Genomic DNA, 11,138 nt, shown 5'->3' with positions numbered 1-11,138 from the left:
GAATATTTCATCATGTCGATATACAATGGTCACATAATGTTAAAACTAATCTTGCTATTGATATCTTTGTTAGACTACCGACCCTAGAACAAATGTCCGGCTAATATCGAAACTGAAACGAACTTTACCGCGCTCAACCAGCGGGAGTGCATTTCACGAATTAGTAATCGCTGGCGTTCAGCGGGGAGGGAGGAAAGTCGCGTGAACCCGCGTAGATGCACTTTATGCAGTGAAGAAGATCGTAAAGAGTTTGATAACTTTATTAAATTTATGTGTATTTCCTACCTGTCAGGGCCCCCTAGATGTCATGGGCCCCTGGGCAAGTGCCCAGTTGCCCTAATGGTTAATCCGGCCCTGTCAAGAGCGCAGGTTGATGTTTTAAGGTGCTGTACGGTTTCTTCCAAAATGTTGCCATCAATTTCTTTGAAGTCAGACATAGTAACTACTTTCTCAGGTGGTTTGATCTGTCTGACCCCAGGGCAACTCAAGGATGTGCTGATCACCTTTCTGATATTATTGATTTTCTCAGAAAAGAAAGAAGCAAACTCACTGCACTTGTTGTCTGAGAGCATTTCACTGGGAATCTGGCTTGGAGGGTTTGTCAGTCTCTCTACAGTAGCAAAAAGAGTGCGTGTGTTGTTTAAATTACTGTTTATAATATTTGAGAAGAAAGTCTGTCTAGCTTGGCCTAGTTCCATATTGAAAGTATGAAGGCTGTCTTTGTGGATGTTATAATGGACTACAAGTTTTGTCTTCCGCCACATGCGCTCTACTTTTCTGCATTGTCTTTTCATATTTTGCACTGCTGTTGAGTTTCTCCAAGGTGCTTTTTGTCTGCCACTCTTCTTCCTGACTTTAAAAGGAGCAATATCATCAATTACACTTTTAACTTTTGAGTTAAAAGAATCAAGGAGAAAATCAACAGAGTCTGCAGATATGCTTGGTGTTAAGGATATAGCCTTCATAAATAGTACACTAGTGTTTTCATTTAAGCATCTCTTCTTGACAGACACAGATCTAGCTTCAGTGGCACACTCAAAAAAATGATTCTTTAAACTTACTTAATTTAATTATGGACAGTGGTTCCACACAAGCAAATTGCTTTTTATTAACATTAATGGAATTTTTTGAATCTATGTAAACTCCTTGTGTTGGGACAACACAACTGAATGGGGAAGAATCTATGTGAAATAGTAATGTCGAACTAAATCAATGGAATTGCTTCCCTGTAACTTAAATCGGTTAAGTTAAGTGAACATGCAGTAGTTTATTTAAAACTGTCCAAACAGGTTACATTCAACAAACACAAGGAGATTTGTTTCAAATAACTCATTTAAATTATGGACAGTGGTTCCATCCAATTAGTTCTTGTTACTTTAACTCAGTAGTATCTATTTAAAGTTACTCCTTTCAAAGCAGCATTTGTTTGTGTGTGATTGTCTTGTAGAGTCATAAAAAGACAAGATATGTAACAAATTATCAAACTGTATTTGTTCAACAGTTGCAATTAAACAGTTTTTAACAGCCTGCTCACCCATACATTCAACTCTTTTAACTTGTGCAAATGTATTAACATCAGAAAAAAATACTTTTACACATTGTTCAAAAAAGTCAAAAAGACTTCTGCAAATTCAGTGTAAATTAAAACTCTATTTTTTTAAGCAAATTTACACAATACAATAATAATAAAAAAATCCTCCATGCAACCAAAATGTCAATGTGTCTAACGATATGTTTAACAATTATCAAATTACATATTACTGCTAAAATGTACTAGACATCTTTCACAGAAAATAACAGATGCACCGAGCACCAAATAGGCAGCTTGCAACTAAGTTCAACAATTTTGATCATTGAAAAATACAACAAGTGTAACCTGCAAAAGAAAATCAAAATATTGCCCTTTTTTTTTTTACATTAACATTCTGGCATTCCAGGAACGGTCCTTAGAGTCCTTACTCAAACACATCAGAGAAGAGCTTGGTCTTCAGTGTTTGGACTTTATTGGACAACTTGTTGCCATCTAGCTCCAGAATTATTTTTTGAAGGACTTCGAATGTGTACCTTAGTTCAGGAGGGTAGCTCAGGTTCAGTCCATAAATCAGTCCCAACAACATGGCTGCTGCATATGGGACACTGGTAAGGTCCTGAAGAACCTTTTGACCCTCTAATACCACTCCAAGATCTGCTGGGCTGTCTTCCATGTCTGCACCTTCATGTCTTATGACATAAATTCCCATCAGTCTTCTGGATCACCTCCTCAGTGCTGGCAACGTCTGTATCCTAGAAGGGATATTTAAAAAAAATAAAGTTTTTACTCTTAAATTCCTATGTATTAACTTTAACAAAACATTAAGCATCCTTGAAAATACAGCAACATTTTAAAAAGCACATACTCACCATATGCTGCTAGGGTCTTCGTTCAGGTATGCACAGAGAGATTTGATTATGCATGCTGTCCTCACTTCAATGTCATCAGTCTAAAGATACAAATAACAACATTCATCTATTATAACTTTGCCTGATTATTTCCTTAAAGGGATAGTTCACTTTGAAATTAATTTTTGATAAGTTTTAGCTTACCTCAAGGGCATCCAAGATGTAGGTGTCTTTGTTTCCGCAGTAGTTTCAATTTTGATATTTTTAGGTCAAACCGTTCTTGTCTGTCAGTCATATAATGCAGGTCGATGGTCATTGTCTCAAAACACAATCACAGAGTCCAAATTAAAACAATTCCCCATCGTCCAAATGAAACAATTCCCCATCATAAGTACACATTGATGGCCTAAGACACGAAACGAGCGGTTTGTGTGAGAAAACGAACAGTATTTATATCGTTATCTCTTGAACACAGCACACGTCCAAATGATCTGACGGCGCTGGCGGGTATAGATATATACACTAGATGTCGCCTTCGCTACTGCAGTTCATTGGAACGAAACCGTAGCCAAGGCGACATCTATGTATATATCTATACCCGCCCGCGCCGTCAGATCATTTGGACGTGTGCTGTTTTCAAGAGATAACAACGATATAAATACTGTTCGTTTTCTCACACAAACCGCTCGTTTCGTGTCTTAGGCCATCAATGTGTACTTATGATGGGGAATTGTTTCATTTGGACGTGGGGAATTGTTTTAATTTGGACTCTGTGCTTGTGTTTTGAGACAGTGACCATAGACCTGCATTATATGACTGACAGACAAGAACGGTTTGACCTAAAAATATCAAAATTGAAACTAATGCGGAAACAAAGACACCTACATCTTGGATGCCCTTGAGGTAAGCTAAAACATATCAAAAATTAATTTCAAAGTGAACTATCCCTTTAAAGGGATAGTTCACTTTAAAATGAAAATTCAGTCATACTTGGTCGCTTCTAGCTTCATCTCTGTTTGGAACCTAATGAATGAACTGGGCTAAGCTAAGTGCTATCAAAGTGTCACCACGCGCCAGAGCGATTGAGTGCACGCACTGAGACGAGAGAGGTATGTATCAACTCGTCTTAGTTAAGGGAATAACATAGTTTAATATGAAAAAACGGTGGAGTGTTCCTTTAAGAATTTTCTCATCTAAACTGGTTATATCTAAAAGCCTAGTAGTTAATGTTTTATGATCAGTAAAATCATCTCTGTCTATCTCTTTTTTTTTTAGTTACGAGAAAGAACCATATTCATCTGCACAGTCATGCAGAGCCAAAGCACAAGCAAAACGATGTTCTTCCAAAAAATCCATGCACTATTGTTTTTTTTAAACGCTAAAGAGCCAAAAGTTATTCACGTTTATATAGGGGTTAGTTCTGTTAAATAATTGATTAATCTGAAATTTATAGCTAGATGTTTACAATCATAGGCTGCACAATGCGGTGCCATTATCAATTAAAATTCAATGATTTTAATTTGAGTGATGAACAGCATCATGGGCTGCGTTTAAGTAATTTTTTTATGCCCTTCCCTCACTAACTTCCCTCCATCTTGTTCACGAGGATGCATGAAGGCCCTAAACCAGTGGTTCTTAATCCTCGTCTTGAGGACCCCCCTGCTCTGCACATTTTGTATGTTTCCTTTACCTGACACATCCAGTTCAGTTCTTGGAGCTGATGATCTAAATCAGGTGTGTTAAATGAAGGAGACACAAAATGTGCAGAGCAGGGGGTCGCCAGGACCAGGATTAAGAACCACTGTCCTAAAGGGTCAGTCACAACACTTTACGTCCCATTGACTTCTATTCATGTACGTCGAGGCGTGACCTTTTGGCTGAACTAAAAGAACTATATTTTTGCAGTCAAGTCGAGTAGATTGTATATTTTCTACATTTTACATTACTACTTTTTATATGTTGAATTCATGTTTATAAAAAAAGGATGCGACTTCATATCATGATCGTTGCAGTGCCCGAAGAAATTTTGCATGCTCAAAGTCTAGTGTGGCCGTGGCATAAGCCATTGATCATCTGGAATCTGAAATGGAACTGATTTATAATTTGTTTTCCTTAATTTAATTTAATTTAATAATTGATTTAATTTAAATAACATTCCAACTTTGTTTTTTCTCATTTATGGTCACTGTTTTCTACAGTGCATTGATTTACACTGTCTGCTCACAGCTAATACTCAATCAGTGCAATAATAAGAGCTTTAGTGTAATTCGTAAAACTTTAAATACTATAATTGTGCCGAGCCGTGGGTTGTAACAAAGTTTGCAAAATTATTACTACTTTTTATAAATCCTAAAAAGGAGCTTCACTTACCTTAGCCAAAACGTTGTTTTCTAAATCAATAAAGTTCTGGCATTCCTTCATTACACCAAATTTAGGCAGTGATGAACTGGAAAAACCAAAATGAAAAACATACTGTCATAAAAAAAAAGACCATCAGAAAACATGGCAAAATATATCCATCTACGACAGGCGATTGTGGCCTTATCTGTGCTTGCTTCAGAGCTTCAACCAATTTTACTGGGACTGTAGCTTAGATCAGTGGTTCCCAATTCCAGTCCTCGTGACCCACTGCTCTGCACATTTTGTATGTCTCTCTTATCTGACACACTCAGTTCAGTTCATGGAGTCTCTCCTAATGAGCTGATGATCTGGTTCAGGTGTGTTAAATAAGGGAAACATACAAAATGTGCAGAGCTGTGGGTCACGAGGACTGGAATTGGGAACCACTGGCTTAGATTAAAGCACTGGGAGGTTTTGTTATTAGACATTCTAAAGCAAATTTACTCACAGGTTATAAATGCTTAAGCTGGCTAAATACGTAATACTGAGAAATGAATATTAAAAGATCAAATTCTGTAACGTTAACGTTACATACCTTATTAATAAACCACAGCCTGACGTTAAACAAATCAACCCATAATATGAACTAAACGCATTGCATTCATATGCTGGGTTCATCTGTTTATCTGCACATTGTAAGGTTTATCATACATATATTATTAGATTTGTATAATATCACTGTTAGCCACATTAAACATTTTAGAATGTCCCTCGTTAGTCATTTCATTACTTCGACTGAAAACTAGGGCTGGGCGATTTAAATCGCGATATTGATATGCGCATCTCGTCAGTAAAGCCGGTTCCTTGATTAGTAGTAAATCGCCATCACCTGCTTTCAGATGGAGCGGCATTTAGGGCTGAGGAGATAATTAAGTGATTCATTTAGTGATGATTGAGCATTATTGAAGACACCTGATGTTAACAAGCAGAATCACTGAAGGAGAAAATCACAAATTGTAAGTTACCATTAAGGTGATGGGTGTTTGCTTTAGTTGGGCTCTAGACCATTATATGTTTTCTTTAATATTTACTGTTGTTTGTCTGCTGTTATTGATTAATAACAGTAAAAATGAGCAAAGTAAATTGTTATCATATAGTGTTGGTTATGTTTTGACATAAGCATGCTGTGATCTGAAAAATGAAACATATTAAGATATTTTGGTTTAACATGTTAGCAGCAGTTTTGTGATTCTTCAGCCTATGATTATCAGTACTTACTTATAATTTAAGATATTTAATAAACATTGTTCTGATCAACAGATATTCAGATTACTTCATTTAAAACACAGACATCAATAATCAGCCTGTGCATCTCAACAATGGTGACAATAATAAAGCATGTGACAGTGGCTGCCACCAATCACAACTCATTAATGGCTCCCATCATGCATTGCGGTATGAATAAATTATGATCTGAATTGTCTATGGCTGAGTCCCAATTCGCCTACTTATACTACGACCTAAAAGTATGTACTTTTTTTGTGAGGAAAAAGTACATACTTTTGAGTGTGTAGCAAAAGAGTATGCACATTCTGGGACATACTTCGATGACGTCATGCAACGTGAACGAGAACGTGGTTGCCTAGTTACGCACACCATGACTGTTAACAAAACAGTTTACATTTCATTCATTCTTATATGTCCAATATAACTGTATTTACTATTCCCATCTTTTTTTCCTCATAGTTTTTTCCAAAATACATTTACAATCTGTCCTACCAAATTGAGGAGTGATGCAGGCTGTCGTCGTAGATCAACCAAACGCAGGTCGTTTGTGAGGCGGCTGGTTCTGACGTTCATGTGTAATGTGTGTAACGAAAGCTAAAATATTTAAAGGGTAACTAAACCCTAAACCAACTTTTTTTAGTGAATGATCTGTAAGAATGGGGCTTTATTAGTGCTGTTCATTGATTCAAGTAATTTTTTTGACATTTGTGTTTGAAGTATTTTAATTTGACTAAATAGGGTGTAAAAACGTCTGAGTGCTGCCCTCTTCAGGTTGAACAGGGGCTACTGCAGTTGAATTTTCCTATTGGAAGTTGTGGTACACTCTGATGTCAGAGGGTACCAGCTAACCACGCCCTTGCCTGCAGAGAGATAGGTCTCAGATGCACGCCCCCTCTCCACAGGGCTCTGCCTACTTTTCCAGCATTTTTCAAATATTGCCAGTGGGTGGAGTCAGGCTCTGACCAGGGGTTTAGTTACCCTTTAAAGTTTATAGTATAACTATTGTTAAACGTATTTTATACTTGTGTATAATACTCAAAAATACCCCAATGAAAATGAACCATGCTTTTACTATAGTAAAAGTGTAGTAATCATGTTTCTTTGGTTGGATTGATAAAGTTAACATTTGTAACGTTACAGCCACAGTATTACTACAAATAAGTCAGTGTGGTTAAACTATGGTTAGTGTAGTAAAAGGTGTTTATTTTCATAAGGGTTTATAGTAAGGTAACTATCATAATAATCTAAGACAGAAACATCAGAAGAAATACATTAAAAAAAGACACTTGCATGACACCGTACTTTTTATTTCATCGGACCCTACAAGATAAACACGGTACTTTTTGGGACAACATAACCCCATTAATATTACGAGACAATAAAATATGACTTTAATAAGGGTTCAACATTTGAATTCTTACACTTAAAAACTGAGGGCGAATCTCCGCGGCTCTAATGTTTACATCACCATAGATACCACCATCACCACAAAGCTCCCCTCCCGCACGCAATGGGTTGTGGGCAATATTAGCCGTTAGAGTGTGCATTGATCTGCACTTCAATTTCTAACCGGAAATAGTAGACCATCCGGGTATCTTTGGAATACTCTTTTCAACATACTACGATTTGGGACGTACTAATTCTAGTTTCGCATACTATTTAGGACGGATAGTATGCGAATTGGGACTCAGCATATGTAATTTGCTTTTCCTCATTGACTATTCTGCTCCTCACCATTGTTGAGATGCATAGACTGAATCTTGACATCTGTGTGTGCCTAAACGAACGATTTTTGTTTTAAAACAACTTTTAAGAAAGCCTTTATATTATATAAAAAACTCTGGTAATTTATTCAGATTCACAGTTATGCTGTAACCAACAACATAAATCAAAGTCAGAAAGAAGGATTTTATTGAGTTCAGTGATCAAGTTCAAATGATGATTGTCAAAATTTAACCAACACCATCAGATCACTTTTGATTCTTTGTTCAACTGGCAGTTTTAACTCAGATACAACCACCAAACATAATCTAAAGTATTCATAAAAGGGTCAGAGCCCAACTAAAGCAACTACCCATCACAATAATGGTAACTTACAATTTGCGATTTTCTCCTTCAGCGATTCTACTTGTTAACATCAGGTGTGTTCAATAATGCTCAATCATCACTAAATTAATCGCTTAGTTATCTCATTAACTTAAACACTCTTGAGTGTGGACTCATACACTCCCAGGAGTGTTAATTTAACACTGGAGGTTTTGCTGTGTACAAAGAGCCGTAGTTAACTGACAAGCTGAGCCATATCGCATTAAATATCGCTGGCGATACGTCCGCGATATTGATGCGTTATGGCTCAGCTTGTCAGTTAATTACGGCTCTTTGTAGTAAATGCCGCTCCATCTGAAAGCAGGTGATGGTGATTTACTACTAATCAAGGAACCGGCTTTACTGATGAGATGCGCATAACAATATCGCGATTTAAATCGCCCAGCCCTACGAAAACCATTTTGAATTATTGTCAAATAATTTGTTCCACGAGCACACATACATATTAAGTATTACACGACAGAGAATCATGCGTTTTCCACAACCACAATAAACTTGCATCTTTTTAATCGAATGCAATCATCAATTAATAACGTAATCAACACATTCAGCACAATATTTGATAGTTAAACAATATTAAAAGCATTCGAGAACAGACTTAACGAAACACTAAAAGAAATTAAACACTTTGCATTCGGAATAACTTTATAATTAACTTTTCTTACCTGGCTGGTACTTCTAGCTCTGACTTCTAGCATGCACCTCGTTGGCCGTCTTCATCCAATACGTTGGAAATCGTCACATCCGGTTTTTTGAATCGCGCAAGCAAACCACTTACGTTAGTTTAACGCTTGATAATTAAGTATAGTGGACCATTACACAACTTAAGTTACTTAAACGCAATACAATAGTGTTTTGATGGGAAAATAAATATGTAGCGCCCCCTACCCTTAACCTTTAATAGGGCGGAGCACCCAGGTTCTAACAATGTCTCTTGACTTTATATTAATGTCTTTCCTATTACCCTAGTTGGCAACTGTAACCCAGATTAAATATATTTATACTCTTTTAATAGTATTCTTACACCGAATGGATGTTAAAACTCAATAGGAAAAAAACTCAATCCACCCAAAAGGTAAGTTTAAAGAGATTAACAATAAGATTTATTAAAACAACAGGGGAAAAAAATAATAAAATAAATGAATAAAGTATTTATAAAGACTGGAATGGATTATCAAAAGTCAGAAATGTATATTACTTTTGATAAATAACTCTTAATACCCGTTAAGTGCTTTCCAGTATAGAAAACGACATATAATACCCCAAAATGAATGCAGTACACCGTAAATATATTAAATCACCAATAAAAATATCAGTAGACACTGTATGAATGAGATGAGGAAAATCAGTATCCCCACACCACACTTAGTTGGTATATAAAACCACAACCAACCGAATAAAACACAAAAATAACAGAATAACAGTCAATATAAAAACGTGGGCCCACACACACACACAGTCAAAACAACCCACCCCGTTGCAGGCCTGAAACGTTGCTAGGGAGCGTTGTGGCCTTGAAAACAGCAAATGGCCGCTTCACTCGAATGAGCCAAAATAAATCAACAGATCACCTGAACTCAGATGAACGCAGATGAACACCGATGAATTCCGCGATGTTCCTCCTTAGAAGCGGCTGATCGTCCGGTAGTCTCCCCCAGCAGTCGGCAGAAGGGCGGCGCGGTTCTCTCCACTATGTCAGCGGGGATAAGAGTGCGGCCTGGTCCGGATCCCGGAGCTCTAATTCAGCACAAAATCAGTCTCGTCCATCTTCGAAATGAACTAAACTCAGATGACTATTTGCGGTCAAACTCCAGTTAGCCGTCTGGTTTCTCAGTCTCAGTCTCAATACTGAACGAAGCTTCGTGCTGCTCTGGGAAGCAGACTCGGAAAAATAACCTTACTTTAAAGTTTAAACTCAATAATAAAAACACAAGCAAAACAAACAAAAGTCTTCACAACACTGGATTTAAGTTTAACACACTAATTCAGTCGTTAAATTCACTCTTTTCTTCTCTTAATCTCACAACTCACGGAACTCTTTCTCTCGCGATCCCCAAATCTCCCTCTTCCTCCCCTTCTCCAATCAGAAGTTCACTCCTCTTCACAGAAGCGGGACTAAGCGTAAAATTAACCAATCACCAATAAATGAACAAACATGCTGGGCAAAGACACGTTTTAGCATGTACATCCCAATCAAACTTTATAGTTTAGCGTAACTCTTAAAGGGGCAGTACATAGATATATCAACTGAACACACAGACACTATTATGATACTATCTGAATCATAAATCTTATAAATACGATTTAATCAGTAACTAGCTGTTAATGTACTTAATCATAACCCTCCCTGGGTTACACTCTCCCCCTTCTTTATGACTCATGTCCCCATGAGACTAGCCATCTACATTAGTACCAGGGCTCTAGATTTTAATTTTTTACTCAATCTAAAACATTGAGAGCACAGGGCCATAGGGTGGCACCACAATGTTTTGCAAACATTTTTCTTTCTTGGGAAATCTTCAATTTGCACCACCATACCCCTGTATACTAGGGTTAAGGGTCTGTCCGTAGATTGCCCCAGATCATCATAACTCAGTTTTTTCACTGGTTTTACTTGTCTCTTTGGACAAGGTTCAACTCTTTCAGTTTTTGCTTCTTTTGGGAGATTCATGAACTGCCCGTCTCCCCCTTCTGATTCCAGATCCTCTATCCAATCAGGGGTCGGCAGAGAAATACATTCTGCTTCCCACTCTGGTAGATCTCTCATCACTTCCCTTTGATTAGGAACTCTTTCCTGGCTGTTAGGGACCTCTAAGTTTTCTGTATTTAATGATGGGGTGGGCATCTGTCTGAACGGTCTCCTTTGTTGAACTGGGAAGTAATCACACAGGCTACTTTCATCACTATCAGTGTAATCTATTGAATCACAACGTGCTGAATCTTGTGCTGATTGCTCTCTTTGTGTTTTCTCCACAGCTTTTGCCCTGGTCACCACTGGGCGCTGGACCTCTTTCCTCTCATCAGGT

General features: G+C 37.4%; 1 long non-coding RNA gene across 1 annotated transcript; it reads right to left on the bottom strand.

The window, feature by feature from the left end:
• Positions 1-1,470: 1,470 nt before the first annotated feature.
• Positions 1,471-8,978, bottom strand: LOC311292900. Its single transcript, XR_014627840.1, has 4 exons — positions 8,778-8,978; positions 4,750-4,825; positions 2,401-2,480; positions 1,471-2,283 (listed from the first exon to the last, which is right to left on the bottom strand). It is a non-coding gene; the product is annotated as an uncharacterized lncRNA (long non-coding RNA).
• Positions 8,979-11,138: the final 2,160 nt, after the last annotated feature.

The sequence above is a fragment of the Rutilus rutilus genome (assembly GCF_951802725.1).
Source record: "Rutilus rutilus genome assembly, chromosome: 1".
In the NCBI taxonomy this organism is placed as follows: Eukaryota; Metazoa; Chordata; class Actinopteri; order Cypriniformes; family Leuciscidae; genus Rutilus; species Rutilus rutilus.
This window is presented reverse-complemented; position numbering and strand designations above follow the sequence as displayed.